This window comes from Anas acuta, chromosome Z (assembly GCF_963932015.1).
Source record: "Anas acuta chromosome Z, bAnaAcu1.1, whole genome shotgun sequence".
In the NCBI taxonomy this organism is placed as follows: domain Eukaryota; kingdom Metazoa; phylum Chordata; class Aves; order Anseriformes; family Anatidae; genus Anas; species Anas acuta.
Genome location: NC_089017.1, coordinates 42,185,524 through 42,203,777, shown reverse-complemented (window position 1 = coordinate 42,203,777; position 18,254 = coordinate 42,185,524). Strand labels below are relative to the sequence as shown.

Below are 18,254 nucleotides of genomic sequence, written 5' to 3'. Positions count from 1 at the left end.
ATGAAAATGGAAAAAAAAATAATTGACTTTTTGCAAGCTGAATGCAAATTCATATGAAGGTTGTAACTTAAAAAGCCCTTTTTAATTCACCTTCTTTTGTATAAATGTAATGTCATTTCTGAGGAGTACAGTCTTGCATGTATCATGTATATATGCAATATATGCACATAGGGCATATTCTAGCTGTATGGTGTAAACTGCTGGGGTTACGTGCATAACAAAGCTGAACTCTGGCTGCTTCTGCAATGACACCTTTCTGTAGAGATAATGGGACAGATGCTTAGAGCATGGCCAGATATTTATTGTTAATGTTACATTAAGACAGACTCAGCTCAGCATAAAGCACTGTACAGTTTGCACTTGTTAAAATAGTTGTAATCACAGCACATCCAGCTAGACATGATGTATAAAGTGAAGTGCCAAGAAAGGAGAAGAGGAAATGAGTTCAGAGAAACACCAGACAGATACTTGGGTTTCCCTATCTGCGTCCTGTGGCTTAGTGCTGTAGACACGAAGACAGTGCACATACTTCTCTTTCTGGAGGGCCATTTCTCCTTGCTATTCTGTATGTTGTGCATACCTTTTCCCATTAGCTGCAGCCCCCTCCCAATGCACTCAGCCTTGGGGCACCATGGAGAGAGCCCCGGGGTGACCTGGGCAGCCTGTGTGAGTGCCACCGCTGCAGCATCACCTGCAGCTCCCACAGAGCTCCTTGTCACCAGTCTGCCTCTGTGGCCCACCCTGCCTGCCCATGGACACTGCTGACCCCCCAAAGGGGTGGGCAGAAAATGCCTGAGGCATGGTGCCCGCTGCCAAATCCACAGCTGTAGCACCATGTACCGTCATCCCTGGAGGAGTGCTATGCCTCCCTAACACTGTGTTGCATGTTGGGAATGCAAACATGCCCTTTTGAACACAGTGCCCCATTTTGGCTGTTGTTTTTGGTATGTGTGTGTAGTTACAGAGGTACATACTTTCTCCTGTGGAAACAATCATAGGTGGCTGGAAGAACAGAAAAACTCAGCTCTCAGCAAAAGCAGCAATATGTAGAGATTATGTTGTTTGAAGAGAAAATGACTAAAACTGTAAGTGATCTGATTGAATTCGTTTCAAACTAGCCAAGGACAATTAAATGATTAAAACTTAAAATATTTTTGATTTCTTTTAATGGATTGTACAGTAAAGAAACAACATTTTAATTAGGAGGAAATGTAAGCAAGCAGAGGCTGAGCAGATGTTATCCAATTAGGATGTAAATACATAGACAGATAGTTTCTTTGTCAAGCAAGAGTCTTTGTATAAGTGGCTGTCACATTTGTAAAGGGAAACAGTACATCCACAGAATACAGAATTAACATCTTCACATTTTTTTTTTTTTAATAACTCCTCTGCTCAGAACATTAGAGTAGCAAAGTGCTATTCTGAACTGGCAGGAAATGTTTTTTGCTTACTATTTTTGTAAGAATATTAGCCAGTGGAAAATAAGTTCTTTTAAGAACTGATCCAAAGCAGCAAACTTGAATCTCTGAATTTTGGATTCAAATCTTCCAGTAATGCTAAGAAAGTGTCTCCTAAGATCCTGCTACTGGGGGTTAAAAACCTTCAGAGTAAATAGGGCAGTTTTAATTTCAGAGAAAATCAGATTACCCCATGATTTGATGCATTTGAAGCAAAGTTCAAGAAAGTTTCCTTCCACTGAAGCAAAACAGAGCTAGTTCCCTCGTTGCAATTTGCCATCATGTATTGTGACGGGCTTCATTCACTGAAGCATCACTGCTCTGCATCAGGGATGCTAAAGATGCAGCTGTTTAGATGATGTGTATTGAAGGCCTGGGGCAAGCAAAAAAATATGGAAGATAATGAATATGACAACAGCTGGGTTCTTGGGACACCTTGCTGGAAATGGTCCTCTTTTGGGACAGCAATGAAGCACAAACAAGAATCTGAAGTTATCCCCTGAGTTAGTATGAATGAATTGGATGAATAATCTTATTTTCTTGCAATGCTGAAAGAATGGGCTTTGTGTCACAGTGATGCTTACTGTGCAGTATCTAAATGTCATGATACTGGGGTCACAGACTTTCCAGCCCTGATGAATTAAGCTGAGGGTATTCCTGGCCACAGTTTTCCTTTCAACCATTGTCCTAGAAGTGCTTACCTCTTCTGTAATGCCAGTTATTGCTTAATCTGCAACTATACTGCTAATATATCCCCAATGTAACGGGTTGCAAGGGCTGTTTAAGTAGGTTGCTGTTACCATCACACCTCTAATGTCTGGGTGCCTGGAAAGGGGCTGCCCCACCAAGGGTTATCACATGCAGTCATGCTCTCACCCATGGGTTTGAACAGAGCTGGTCACCGGGACACAGCCAACATGGGCCCACAGCCACCCTGGGCACAGACAGGAAACAGGAGATGGGGCTGGAGATGGGTCCCAACAGCTTGGCTGATCCAGGATGGGGTGCACAGCTTAAGCTGAAATGTGGCCCCCTGGCTCAGGCAGGAGTTGTGACAAGGGTCACAGCTTCCCAGCTGTGCCTGGTTGAGCTATTAGGATGATGAACCTTATCCCCAGCCCCCCACAGAGCGTTGACATTGAGTCTGCCCCTGCCGTGAAGGGACCGTGAAGGGAGTTCTGTGATACTCCATGCTTAAAAACAGTGTGGTTGTTTCCTATGTCAAGTTTATTTGGCTAACAAACGACCATCCTGCCAATACAATTCCCTCAGATCACCTACAAATTCTCTCGAAGCTTTTTCTGGAAAGCACAATTCAAGCTGCATGTTGAGGCTCACAAGCACTGGTTCATTCAGTGTGCAAGGACTGTACAACTGGTTATGTCCCAGCCTGCACCAGCTGGGGCAAAGTCCCTGCTGATGGGGCATGTCAGGAGCTAAAAAAAATAATTGTAGCAGGACATGTGGGACTCAGTTCTGAAAACCTGGCACCTCTTCTCTTAACATTGCAAAAAGATAAATACACTGGCTAGCCCTAAACAATCCAGGCAGCATAGGTCAGAAATAAAAAAGCAGTTAAGTTTTGCAGTGTCTGCAGGGTATTGAAGAATACCTGCAAGAATGGGCATCCTGGATTAAGGCTACCTGTAAACCCCCTAATATCTGCTTGGGAAGAGTAAGAACCTTCATCAAACAACTTGCTGTTCCACAGTGGCCACAGGAGGTGGCTATAGGTGGGAGACCACTTCATACAGAGGCCATTATTTATGTTACTAGTATGCCATGCTAATATTCAGCTAAAATCTGCACCTAGGCTTGCATCTAAGCACGCAGCGTATGAGGTCAGTTGAGGCACTGAAACACTAGCTGTCTGTTTCATGAATGATTTGTATGCCATGAATGAGTATAATGAAGTGAAAGAGTAGTGGAAGAGGGGAGGAGAAGAAATTACATTTTTAAAAAGATAATGGACCTGGTTTTCAAAACCATTGAGAAATTCTGATTCTCACCAAGGCTAATAGAGGTTGAGAGTGCTCAGAAATGTTAAAAATCAGACATCTGTATTGACTTTATAGTAATGACTCAACGTTATGATTAAGAAACGTATAAAACAAGCACTGTTCAGAAAAGAACTCTTGACCTCTCACAGAAACCCCTTAATGATCTCATGTCCTGCTCCCTTTGACATCTGTTTCCCTTTATGCAGGAGAAAAATTCCTCCCATTCCAACCACATAGCATTCCTAAGAACTGTTATTACTCTCTGAAACAAGAAGTTCCCCAGAAGCAATATGTGCCATTTCTGTGAATCAGACTTGAGAGCCTCTTAGGAGCTAATGGTGTATTTTCTGATGTTTTACGAAACAAGAAGGTTGAAATGTCCCAGTAAGGGTCCTTGTAAATAATGCCCAGCATACACTACAGCACAGCCTGCAGGCCAAACTGACAATCACTTTTAGTGGTACTATGATGTCACAGGATGGAGTGGGACTGTCAGTGGAAGAAGACCTTTAGGTGACTGAGGTTGTCCAACTTATTTCCCTATATCTAAATGATGCCATGTCTGTATATAAAGTAATGTTAAACTGCTTTAAAAATTCAAACATGGTCATTGGTGTTCCTCTTGGGTCTGTATATGCGGCATAAGGCTGTGATGTGCAGTAGCACCCACAATACAGCTCAGACAGTTACCAGAACCATCTCTGTTGCTCTGGCATGGGACACTCCTAGGTCACAAGTTCTGCTAAAAATGCACATTGTTAGGGATAACCTGCCACCTCTTCTGTCCTGTCTGGCACATTTCTAGGCATAGTAACTTGTCCTTAATGCATTCTATGTACTGATGTGCTTTTGTTTTTTGTTTTTACATTAAGCCATTTTTTTCTGGGGTTTCTATATCATAGATTCTTAAAATCATAGAATATCCTGAGTTGGAGGGGAACCATGAAGATCACTGAGTTCAACTCATGTGTCCACAGAAGACCACCCAAAAATCAAACCTGATGGCTGAGAGCACTGTCCAAATTTTTCTTGAACTCCAGCAGGCTCAGTGCCATGACGACTGCCCTGGGGATCCTGTCCCAGTGCCCGACCACAAGGGTGCAGAACCTTTCCCTACCCCCCAGCCTGACCCTCCCCTGTCCCAGCTCCATGCCATTCCTTTGGGTCCTGTCGCTGTCCCCAGAGAGCAGAGCTCAGTGCCTGCTTCTCCTCTCCCCTCGTGAGGGAGCTGCAGGCCGCCATGAGGCCTCCCCTCAGCCTGCTCTGCTTTGGGCTGAACAAACCAAGGGACCTCAGCCACTCCTCTTATGTCTTGCCCCCTAGACTCCACACCATCTTTATAGCCCTCCTTCAGGCACTCTCTAATAGTTTTATGTCCTTCTTATATTGTGGTACCCAAAGCTGCACATGGTACTTGAGGTGAGGCCTCACCAAAGCAGAGCAGAGTGGGACAATCCTTTCACATGAGCAGCTAGCAATGCCATGCTTGATGCACCCCAGGGTATGGTTGGCCATTTTAGCTGCCGTAGCACACTATTGACTCATACTCAACTTGTTGTTCATCAAAATTCCCAGATTCCTTTCCATGGGGCTGATTTCCAGCCCCTTGAACCACTGTTTTTACATACCCTATTCCAGGTGCAGAATCCAGTATGTGCCCCTGTTAAACTTTATGCAACTGGTGATTGCCCAGCTCTCTAATTTGTCAAAATCTCTCTGCAAGGCTTCTCCATCCTTGAGGGAATCACTATCTCCTTCTAATTTAGTATCATTTGCAAACTTGGTATGCATTTGAGTCCAGCATCATCAGTTAACCTACAATAGCAATCACTACATGACATAAAAATTTCCACTTCTTTTTTGCCAGGATGACCTCAAGAAATTTGTTGGCTAGGCTCTGTTAACAGAGAACTTTTTTTTCTTTCTTTCCCCCATATATCACTCACCACTTAATGCAAACAGGGAGAAATATCGGGCTTTTTTCAAAGTCAACAGAAAGATCCTGATTGATATTACTGGTCCTTTTTTGACTCCTATTTTCTATGGCTTCTTTTCCTCTACAGCTTTCCTTTGCTCTTCACTTACTCTTTATATTCCTTTATGTTTCTCTGAAGCTCAAATTCTCAAGCAACTGTGTTTTTAGTTAGTTAGTTTATGTATTTTTCTATTAAATTTCTTGTATTAACTATTCCTATTTTCCTATATATTCCTATAACTCTACTTTCTTCTTTTATGCGTGAACTTTCTTACACTCTCTTATTCCTTTGTTGATATTCATAATCTCCATGCATTCACCTTCTGCCTACTCCTTTCATTTCTCTTAGTTGTTCAGTTCTATACTAAAAGTCTTTTAAGTATCACCGGGACAGCAATATTTAATGCATTAGTGTTACCAAACATCTTGACAAGTTAACATCTTGTCAGTTTTACTACCACAGCTTACAAGTTCCCAGATGTCTGCTGAAGTGGGAACAAATTGGTTAAGCCTGGTAGTAACTCTCATGTCTTATCTCCTGGATCTCTGGCACCACTGAAGTAAGTGAATGCAGAACTAGGTGTAGCTCTTGGATCACCTGATGCGTGAAGCAGGGTATGCATATTGTCTGAGGAGAATTATTACTCATAATAATTTCCCCCACCTCCAGAGGAAAGTAGGAATGTATGTCTCCAAAGCACGTTATTTTCTGGGATACTTTTGGAATAGTGTTATTTATGCCCCACCCGTTGGTGAGCCTGGGAATAAAAGGCATAATCAAGGCCTTATTTAACTTAAATACAGAGCTCTGTGGTTCTGGAACAGCAAATCCTTCATTTGCATCTTTGCCAATGGCCATGCAGAGTACGTGGACACAGAATCCTTACAAGTGACATCCTTCCTGTCTTTACTATGTAACAGTGCATGCACTGGGGAGAGCTGTGAAAAAGGAAGGTAAATAAGCTCACTGTCATCAGGAACATCACTGCTGTTACAGTGTATGCTGCGATAATACATTGGTGTAAAAAACACAAGTATATGTCTCAGAGTCCACAAATACCTGCTCCACACAAGCTCAGATCTCCACTGAGTTTAGATACTCCCTTCACCCAAGCTGTTGGCACAGGAAAGAGGATTAACTCCAAGGCAGAGGACCCGTTTCAGTGGGAGTCTCTCACATTGACGCTCAATCTCTCACACTGAGGCTCAAACAGCAGGAAGCCTCAAGATTCTGGGTTTTCTGTCAGGGAAACTCATAAAGCAGAATCAACAGCTAAGCATAAAATTCAGTTTTAAATCTATCAAATTTCTATATGTTTTATTAGATTCAATTTTCCCTGGAGTTTTATAAAGGCTTGTGAACCTTGCTGGTGCTGGTGTTTCCTCTGAAGTATTCTAAAGAAAAGGTCTTAAGTTATATATGGGAGATCATTTTACTTGAGGTGAGAAAGATGTAACAAGCTGTTTACAACTCATTCTGAGTGCTGTTTGATGCCTCCAGTATTTACTTTTTGAGAAGTCCAGATGTATTTCTGCAAACATCTGTCGTTGTTCTATGTCATTGAGAAAACTCCCTTTTTTCTTTTTTCTTTTCTTTTCTTTTCTTTTCTTTTCTTTTCTTTTCTTTTCTTTTCTTTTCTTTTCTTTTCTTTTCTTTTCTTTTCTTTTCTTTTCTTTTCTTTTCTTTTCTTTTCTTTTCTTTTCTTTTCTTTTCTCTTCTCTTCTCTTCTCTTCTCTTCTCTTCTCTTCTCTTCTCTTCTCTTCTCTTCTCTTCTCTTCTCTTCTCTTCTCTTCTCTTCTCTTCTCTTCTCTTCTCTTCTCTTCTCTTCTCTTCTCTTCTCTTCTCTTCTCTTCTCTTCTCTTCTCTTCTCTTCTCTTCTCTTCTCTTCTCTTCTCTTCTCTTCTCTTCTCTTCTCTTCTCTTCTCTTCTCTTCTCATTATATCACTAATTAATTTTTTACTAGTATATTAATTATCTATGTATCTTCATATTTTAGCAGTCATTTTCATTGACTAATGGCTAATGAATAAGATGCCATTATCAAAAATATGGAGTGCAAAAGCAGTAGGACCTGGACCAGTGTAAGGTAGTGGTCAAAGACCAGTGTGCATATGTGTGTACAATGCTACATGAAGATGGCATGGAGGTTGTACTGCACCAAGTACAAGTATCCAAAGTATCCAAAGCGCACAAAGTATCCAAAATGTTGTACTGTTAATGGCATATCAGAAGGTATAAGTCATGATATTTTGTCCAACAGCAACATACACTTTTAGGCTGCAAAGGAGCAGACTACCTGCATAAGATATAAAGAGAAAAAGCAATAATATCAGTAAAGTACTTTACACTATATTCCATTCTCTGGTAAAGCACCTCTCCACTATCAATACTGATGGAAAGTGTATGTGCATATATGCTCTAACACTGGATGCAGTGGACAGTGGCTATGTGGCTAACTCTTGCTTTCAGATACTGGTATGTTTATACCAGTAGCTCTTTCTCAGTAAATGATGGTTTACAGCCATTCCTCTTCTAATAGGTTATTGCCTTGTTCTGCCTCCAGACACAGTTTTCCTTGCCCTGGAAGACAAAGAAATAGCACATGGCAATGACTGTGGTAGGAAAACCTTGTTACAGTATTTCTTTTTATTTGTAGACTTTGGAAATTTGGTTAAGAGATGAGTTCTTTCAGTTTTACACATTTAAATCTAAGTTTTCACTTAATTTCCTCATTCACTTTCTAGAAACAGAAGTGCTCTTCTCTAACATTAATTTGATTACAGTCCAGAAATGATAGGTCTTGCATTCCTTCTGTGAAGTGATTGACAACTGGTCAGAACTTCACCCAGGGTGTGTCAAACTGAGAGACATTTTCCTGTCTGCTGGGGTCCACAATCCCTGGCTTCAATACCTAATTTTTAAAGTCTACTTATGCATATAAAAATGAAGTCTTGTCAGTGAGTCCTCACCCTGTATATCCTGTGAAACTCTCCAATATTTTTAAGGGCAGGAAAAGATGTAGGAAAGACTGAAACAAAGGTCTGATGCTCTTTGAGACATCTTCCTTCAACATAATAGAAAATTTCCAGGACTCTGGGCAAGAATAGATACAAATAAAAGAGTATTTCATCAAAAACAAACAAATAAACAAACAACAACAAAACAAAACACCAAAATTCCACTGTAACGTATGCATGCAACATTTCTGAGTTGAGTTTTAGAAATAAAATCTATGTAATTTCAACTACTGTTTGGTGATTTCAAAACGTGCTTTGCAGCCATATTTTACAGGTGTTGATTTTGTAATCTCAGTGAAAATACCTGCACTGTTGAATTTCTCTTTGTATCTTATCCTTTCTGCATTCTTCTCTTAGCTTCTATTTCCTGTGGTTAGTCAACAGGTTGCATTCAGAAGAGTCCAAGAGCACCAAGCCTCTTATCACTAAAATGTAGTTTGCGTGTCATTTAAGAGCAGTTTCTTAAGATCTCCATAAGCAGAAGCTTTTCATGTGAATATTTTATTATTATTTTATTTATTTTATTTTATTTTATTTTATTTTATTTTATTTTATTTTATTTTATTTTATTTTATTTTATTTTATTTTATTTTATTTTATTTATTTTAATGTTCTAGACAGATTTCAACATTTCAGTTGAATATCTGCATAAATTTACTGACTTGGAACTTTTTACATGATTCTTTCCAGGCATTTAGTCAGAAGAAAGGGAAAAGTATACCACTTGTTTTGGAGTTCAGTCTGTTGGACCTTGTACTTCTTGCTCTCAAAAGAGGTTCAGCAAATTCCTGTAATCCTCAAGAGGTGTGCATGTGAGAATAAGGTGGACCATAAAAACAGATAACAGACCCATATGAGGTGAGCCAGCTACCTACCACCACCAGCTGTGAACAGCTGGAACAGATTTTGGGGGGAATTCTGTGATCCACATTTGTTGTCATGTACAAACGCTTAGTCATGTTGACATTTTTTACATGCTTGTTTTGTAAGCTTTCTGTTGAACCTCAGTTCTTGTTCTATCAGTTAAGGTTCTCTAATATATGACCAGCTTAAAATACTGTGGCTTAAAATAGTTTGTTTGATATGAATTCTACCTGTTACAACAGTGGAAAATCAGTTATGACTCCACAACACAGAAGAAGAAATGACACAGTGTCTTAAAAGCTGTTGTTCAATATGGCATGGTTCCAGGCATATCTGTGTGGCTGCTAGTTAGAGAAAACAGAGATAAGAAACTTTCCCCAATGGATGCAGTGATATGGGTCATGTGAGGCTGCAAAGGATAAAACATCTTACTATAGTTCTCATATAAGTATCTGTTCCTTCTCTCCCTGTTTCTCATGAGCTAGAGAAATGCACCTCACTAATTAAATTTTATCAGATAATATAATCTCCAAAGTGTCTTCTTGTAGCATTGAAGAGGTTCCCATTCAGAAAATGAGGACCAGAGTATCTGTGCATATGAGATCTATTTCAGAGAAGGAGAAGTGTGCTGGCCCACTCACCTGTGTATTTATAGATCTCTCATGAATAATCACAGGATGCAAGGTGAAGCATATCTTGACAGATAGCTAACACAAGAGTGAAATAATAACAGAAGTACTATATACATACAGGGTGTGGATGGCTTTGCTAAAAGTGGCCATTTTGATGGATGAACAGTGGTACAATTGCAGGAGGGAGTCATATTTGTGAGTGCATGCATGGCAAAGCAACAGGAGTATCCATGAGCATGTTGCCTCTTAAAGACAAAGGCAGAAGGATTTATTGGAAGGGAAGTTCTTTTAAAGTGTATTGTATTGTATTGTATTGTATTGTATTGTATTGTATTGTATTGTATTGTATTGTATTGTTTGTGTGTGTTTATTTTTGCTTGGTTTGGTTTGGTTTGGTTTGGTTTGGTTTGGATTGGTTTGGTTTGGTTTGGTTTGGTTTGGTTTGGTTTGGTTTGGTTTGGTTTGGTTTGGTTTGGTTTGGTTTGGTTTGGTTTGGTTCGGTTCGGTTCGGTTCAGTTCGATTCGGTTTGTTTTTTCCCCCACTTTTCTATAGGATACACTCTTGTGTTCTGCTCTTCCTTAAGTTGTACAAAAACTGCATTGCTCATCTTTTCCACTGTCTGTGGAGTATCTTCATAATAGCCATTCATGAATCCATCCTTAAGAAATCAAAACAAAGTTTTGCCTTCAGGAGTCATCAGGACCAGTGTGCTATGAGTGACATGGAAGAGGAGCTGGAAAGCAAAGGGAAATTTCACAGAATCACAGAATTATCTAGATTAGAAGAGACCTCCAAGATCACCGAGTCCAACTTCTTACCTAACACTAACAAGTCCTCCACTAAACCGTATCACTAAGGTGACTCAACCACTTCCCTGGGCAGCCCGTTCCAATGCCTAACAACCCTTTCAGTAAAGAAGTTCTTCCTAACATCCAACATAAACCTCCCCTAGCGCAACTTTAGCCCATTCCCCCTTGTCCTGTCACCAGGCACGTGGGAGAATAGACCAATCCCCACCTCACTACAGCCTCCTTTAAGATACCTGTATAGTGTGATAAGGTTGCCCCTGAGCCTCCTCTTTTCCAGGATGAACAACACCAGCTCCCTCAGCTGCTCTTCATAAGACTTGTTCTCCAGAATCCTCACCAGATTCATTGCCCTTCTCTCGAGCACCTCCATGCCCTTCTTGTAGTGAGGGGCCCAAAACTGAGCACAGCACTTGAGGTGCGGCCTCACCAGAGCTGAGTACAGGGGGACAATCACTTCCCTAGCCCTGCTGGCCACACTGTTTCTGATATAAGCCAGGCTGTGCTGTTGGCCTTCTTGGCCACCTGAGCACACTGCTGGTTCATATGCAGCTGACTATCAAACAATACTCCCAGGTCCTTCTCCACCAGGCAGCTTTCCAACCATTCCTCTCCCAGCCTGTAGCTCTGCTTGGGGTTATTGCGCCCCAGGTGCAGGACCCGGCACTTGGCCTTGTTGAACTTCATACAGTTGACCTCAGCCCATCGGTGCAGCCTATCCAGATCTTCCTGCAGAGCCTTTCTACCCTCAAGCAGATCGACACACACGCCTAACTTGGTGTCATCTGCAAACTTACTGAGGGTGCTCTTGATCCCCTCATCCAGATCATCAGTAAAGATATTAAAGAGAACTGGCCCTAGTACTGAGCCTTGAGGGACTCCACTAGTGACCGGCCTCCAGCTGGATTTGACTCCATTCACCAAGACTCTCTGGGCCTGGCTACCCAGCCAGTTTCTCACCCAACGAAGTGTATGCCAGTCCAAGCCAAGAGCAGCCAGTTTCTTGAGGAGAATGCTGTGGGAAATGGTGTCAAAAGCCAGGTCATTCTCCCAGGTCATTCCTGGAGTGGTTGAACTTTCTGAAGAAATGTATCTGTTCATGGCTGAAAATAAATGACATCTGTGGCAGGATGAAGCCATAGACCTGGCACAGTGAGCAGGAATGGACTGATTGCTGAATGCCAAAGGCCACTTTATTAGTCGCATGTAGAGCTGCTCTGCTTCATAGGAGCCCTTCTTGATGTGAATGAAAGTGCAGTCATCACTATCTGGAAATTAAGTCTCTGTTGTTATAATTAATTAGTCATTAACTGATTTGGTGTGAGTAGTCAATACAGTGGGGTTGTGGAGCTAGATGTATGCAATGTTGTTTTCCTGTATAACAGGTCTAGCCTTTCACCAGAGAGTCTTAAGGTTTTTGAGGGAATTACTGAGTAAAGAATTAATTGCTGTAAATCCTCTGTTTATGTACAGGGAAGTTTATTTCCCCTCTCAGTTTTAAATTCTGTTTGATTACTGTGGAAGATGTCTTAATGGTTATGTACAGCATCCTAAAAGGTCTATGATACCATGAACTTTAAAACATCTGATTTGCTTTTTGTGGTCACAAGAGGAAGATTTGGGCTCAGAATCACCTATGACATTGAGATTGTTCCATTAATTCTCAGCCAGCAGACTTATATTTTATTTCTGCAGCTTATGAGTCTCTTTGCTGGTTACTTGGGTGGGAGAAAGACACTGGTATTGCCCTTCTTAGTAACTGCAGAAGGAAATATGCTTTCAGAAGATACTTAATGGTTATGTACAGGTACTGGGGTTCTGTCCTGTTGAGAAATATTGCCTTCTATGAGTGCTGTTTGCTATTGTTTTTAAAAAAACAGGCAGGTTAGTCAGAGAGGTGAGATGGGCATGGTAGCAACCTTCACTGTTGCTTACAATTGGGTATATCTGGAAGTGAAGAGACCAACTTCATACAATTTCTGACAACACTGCCATTTCAAGGGGTGAGGTAGGTAATGTGAAAAAGAGAAGGTGAGTCAACATGACAGACTTGCAGGGTGGTGCCCTGCCTGTGCCAGAGCTGCGTGCCTAGCTTGGGAAGGCAAAGTGTGGCTAAAGTGGAGCATCTGCTGTGGTATCACTGCTTGGCACAGTCCCATGTGAGCAGATCACAGTGAACACCGCATGTGCACCCAAACCCAATGCCATTTTGGAGTGCAAGGGTCTTGGCCAGCAGGTGACTGGAGAGGAAGCTGAGAGGGGTGGTGGGAGGAAAGCAGGTGGGATCAACCAGCAAGACCCGAGAAGGATTAAGCCAATATCACTGTGGCAGACATCTACATGGTTTTACCACATACTTCTGCATAAATCCAATTCTGAAAAGGTTGGAGAGCATACATTAAAACACCATCTGGCTTGGAGTAAAAAAAAAGTTGTGTATCAGCACATCTTTCTGCAAAACACCTCAGACTGACCAGGTAACAAAGAGTAGTAAATAAGCCCTAACTCTAAAGTTTGTTTAAATAATTGTATGATTACAATGAGTCAGAGGTGTTTCCTGTTTATTTGTTAATCTGAAGGCAAAATTAGCTGAGGATATTTTACAGACTGATATTTTACTCACTTTTACAAAAGTATTTTGTAAATTGTGTCGTATTTGTAAATTGTGTTGAATTGTTTGAAAGGTTCTGAGGTGTTTCTATTTGTGGAATATATTATTTTCTTTCTGTGGTTTCCAACACAAGTGCTAGATCTTTATTGTATCTAAAATAAAAGCAATGACAGGTCCACTGAGCCTTTTTACTTTTATTTAAAAGAAATGACCAATGTATTTGTATGCAATGTGGTTATATGACAGAAGTTATCATTACAACAGGACAAAATAAATTGCTTTACTTTAGCTTTAGTTGCACAGCATTTGAACAAACAATATCAAGCTGGTACAGCCAGAAGTAAACATCTGAAAACTCTTTCATGATTGCAAGAACTACTGCAAAAATAGCCAGCAAGAGGTGCAGAACCTGAGCTGGCTGGGCACTGCACTGTGCCATACAGGCAGAGCTGCACACTGAGCCAGAGGATTTTTACTCCTTGGACCCACTGCATCCCACCAGGGCTGCAGAGGGGACCCGTAAGGATAGCTCAGAGGTAACTTTAAGCCCCCGGGTATATGGGGCTAGGTGAGGCAGCAGCCGCAGTTCAGGGCACCCTCCCTGTTCACCCGGGAGCAGGCTCTCAGCTATGCTAGCAGCTCCGAGCATGACCAGGCTGGCCCTCTTGAGAGCCTGTGGCACCTTCAGACAGCCTCCAATGGCATCGAATCTGACAGGACAACCATACGTAAAGGGTGTGATAACTAAAACTCGACCAACCAAACAAATCTGTGCTATGGTTTGCTTTCAAAGTCGCTCCTTTGTGCTAGTGGCTCTCTAATCCTGTGTACAGGCAGTGTGTGAAGGCAGAGCTGATGCCTGCAGGGGCACTCCACCACACCACTTTGCTCATTGTGGCAATCTGGCCACAGGAAGCAGCCTCATCTGGCCAAAAAAAATTAAAAATAAAATAAAATAAAATAAAATAAAATAAAATAAAATAAAATAAAATAAAATAAAATAAAATAAAATAAAATAAAATAATAAAAATAATAAAATAAAATAAAAATAATAAAATAAAAAGTAGGCATTGTGTGACTGTCATCTTTGTACAGCTCAAAGTGCAGAGAGAAGGAACTCTCAGCAGCTACTGGCCTTCCAGGGGCAGGTACAACAGATTTCCTACAGTTTCTCTCACACACACAGGTCTTGGTGCTGTGAAATGTCTTTGTTTTTATTAATAAATTTTGCTCTTGCAGTGACTGCTTGGGGTACAATGTGAAAGGCCGCCTCTTCCTCAATAAGCTCTGGACTCAGTCATTGCAAAGGCTACATGAGGTGCCAACTGGTAATTAATTTCAAGCAGAACATAATTGCAGCTGAGCCTCATGCTTCCCGGGAATGCGCTTGAAATAAATATTTAAATAATTTGTTTCTGGAATGAACACAGATGTTACAGACTTACCCTTTGGGCCAGCTCTGGAAAGAAGCAGGTTGGAATAAAGCTCCAAATGGCTTCAAATATCAGAGGATTGTGGAATGAATAAAAAAAAAGAGTACAAATTTCTGACATAGCATAAATACTGGCTAGAGTGTGCTCCACTGTTAGCAAGAAAATATTTAACAGGAAGCCCTAACAGCTCCTTCATGGGGTCTTGGCAAGAAGAATTTCCTTTCATATTTTTGTAAGCTGACCTGGCTCACACATCAACGAAGCCCCCAGGAGGCTTCTTTTCTTTTCATTTGGGAATTCCAGTGGGAAAATTTACAATTACTTTGATCTAAAGCAGCTACTCACATGGCTACTGCCTTCCTGCCCTGGGAATGCCGTGGGGAAGCAGGATCCTCACCACTTATGACTGGGTGCTGCTAGCTTTCAGACATGTTTGCAACTGTGCTGGGCTGTGTGGTTCACAGATCATTCACATTTCATCTAATTCATCTTGATCCTGCTGTCAGGCTGCCTGTGTCACTTATTCCTGCTGCACCAGTCAAAGGCCATACAAATCTGGTAGTGTGGTCCTGAGCCTGTGCAGCCAGCCCTACACAGCAGGACCCGTAGGGAGCTTTTCTGCATTTTTTTTTTTTTTTCCTGCTGGGCTTTGAGATTCAGAAATGCAAAACTGTCCACAGTTCTCATTTTGTTGCTCCTGACGTGAAAAAGGTTAATCAAATTGCCTTGAATGTTAGCTGGATTCAGGGCAGCACTATTAAATAAATACATACGTAATACACTTTCTATTTTTGATGAGTTGCTCTTGAATTTCTTTGCGAAACAATGTGGAATACACAGACACTCCAAAGCTTTTGTACTACCATTTTGTATGTACAGAATATGTTTCACATGCATAAATAAATGGAGAACAATATGGCAGAAGAAAGAAAATAAAACTTATCATATTTTAGTTTTGAGTCTAGGTTCAAAACTGTGGAGTTGGAAAGAAAAGACAGATATTACTTTCAAAGAAATTAAATAAAACAGTGCCTTATGTTAAAGTACACCGAAGACACGAGAGGTAAAATGTCTATTTCTCTTCATTAAGTATACATAACTTATAATTTATAATTTATTTATAACTTACAGTGACACAAGGGCAAATATGCTCCTAACAAATGTGTCTTTTAGGTGCCTTAAGTTAGGTGGGATAAATCTGGGCATACTTATGTAGAAGAGAAAGATGCAAGTACTGGCTCTAACACCATTCCAAGTTGAAACATCCATACTGGATAGATACTGTCTTGTTCCAAAATACTGCTTCTCTTTTGCTAAGCTAATCACTTTTGTTGAGCAATGCTGATGTGGTTACATTGCTTCCAGTTTCATATCCTTCTAAGCTTCAGTGTTTCTATCATGCGATATAAATAGAACATGAGTTCCTACGTGCTGATTCTTTTATTGAGGTTTTAAAGGGTTTAAGACATTGTTCTTAGGAAAACGAAAAACAGAAAAGAAAAAGTGAGTAGCATGGGATATCTATTATCCTCCCACTTTATAAAAAGTACACCAGGGATGTATTCTATGAAACTGTAATGGATAGATAATAAAAAGTTGTATTTTTGCATAGTAACTCTCCATTATCACTTGACACAGAATTAATGCATCCCTTGACGGAGCATAGTTATCCAGTTCCATGCTTGGAGTGTTTCACAAATGCAAAGTTTTAGAAACTTTCTACCATATCCAGTTTATCTCACGCTTCCATGGGCAGTATTTTGTCTAATTGATTGGGCACAACCAGCAACCACTTCGAGTTCTCATTTAGCATGTTCATATTAGTTTCTTTACTTCTGGGGGATATGAGAGACAGACATCCTAATGATCAGATTTTGATTGTTGATATTGGAAAGAATCAAATCCTGTATTCTTGGCCATGATTACACAGAAATGCCCAACAAGTTGGGCTAGGATACATCTCTGGAGGAACAAGACTCATCTTTCATCATGCTGCAGACTGTTAAGAGCAATACTAAAGTATGGGCTTTGATTACTTACAGAACACCAGCATTCATCTGGGAAAATTCTCCTCTGAAGTCTCACTAGTGTTTTGTGGTTTGAAAACTGATATATCAGTGCTGTGAAGCTTCAGTTGCTATGAGAAGCCGTATTTTTTTTTAGCCTTGCAGAAAAAAATAAAGCTGTAAATCATGTTTGCCTTCTTCTGCATATTCTTAGCAGTTACAGAGTTTATACATGTAAATATATAAAGCCAATATTTCTCTACTTGTGTTTTTTAGCCCTATTTGTGGCAGGAAGGGTGCTGATATCTCACTGCCAAATTTGTCTTCCATGACTGCAGACACTTGGTGGGGTGGTTGGTTTGAGAAGGTAGCCAGTTAGCATGGACAGGGAAGGACACAGATATGCACACGCATGCCTGCGTGCACATACAATACTCTAAAAAGATGTTCAGGCAGTCTTCCTGTAGGAGGTGCTTCTTTCTCTGCTGACCATTGTGGGACAGTCTGAGGAGGTGATGCATCTGTGTTAGGTACCTCTGTTAGTGGTCCAAAAATTAACTGTCTTATTGTGACATTTTTTTTTAATTTTTTTTTTCACTTGGCCTATTAAAACCAAAATGTTTTCCACCTCAGAAGTATTGAAAACCCCAACCAGTATAAAACACAGAGTGTAAATTAGGTGCTAGACAATAACATCCTCTCCAGTCCCCACTAATGACTACTTCACCTGGAAGCAGAGCAGAAAATTAAAAAAAAAAAAAAAAAAAAAAGTGTGGTTGCTGACCAAATAGGGTAGAGACATAGCTGTTATCCTGGGATTTACAAATATCCAGCAGTCTATATCTCTGTTCTCTTGCAATACGTCCTCATTCAGTTTTCAAAAACAAATGATGTTTAAATTATGTCAATCTAGAGAGTACATACACACATAATTTAGTGTGTTACTCAAGTGGATTACAGGAGTGTTCTAGTTGTTAAACAATGTCTTTGTAGAGACAGGAAGTTTTAACTAATATCAAGTTTAATAGAAATCCAAACAACCTTAATCCTTTGGGGTAGGTATGTTTTATAGTGCTCATGCAAAAAATAATGTTTAATTACTGTTTTTAATGCCTTTTCCATTTCTTCCCATGTGTTGTGAGTCACATTAGAACCCAGAAAAGACTGCTAGGTTGCTCCAAGATCTTCTGAAATAAATATAGAAGATCTCTCTCAGTCACTAGCAACTAGTTTTTTCAACATCTCCCGAACAACTGTAGCCGTATAAATCACGGCTCTGAAACTGGTCCCTCTGGAGTGATCTCCCTTCATTGATGGACTTTTTTTTTTTTTTTTTTCTAGAGAGGAAAAGAAAATGGATGGATGCCAGGATTATTTACAAGCAGTCTAATCCCCATAACAACTCTCCCAAACCATTCATCTGGTTCAGAATATGAAGGATACTCAATTAT

At 40.5% G+C, this 18,254-nt stretch overlaps 1 long non-coding RNA gene across 1 annotated transcript; it reads left to right on the top strand.

The window, feature by feature from the left end:
• Positions 1–932: 932 nt before the first annotated feature.
• Positions 933–13,733, top strand: LOC137848006 (uncharacterized). The gene is made up of 3 exons (XR_011091142.1): positions 933–1,085; positions 9,141–9,308; positions 10,500–13,733. It is a non-coding gene; the product is annotated as an uncharacterized lncRNA (long non-coding RNA).
• Positions 13,734–18,254: the final 4,521 nt, after the last annotated feature.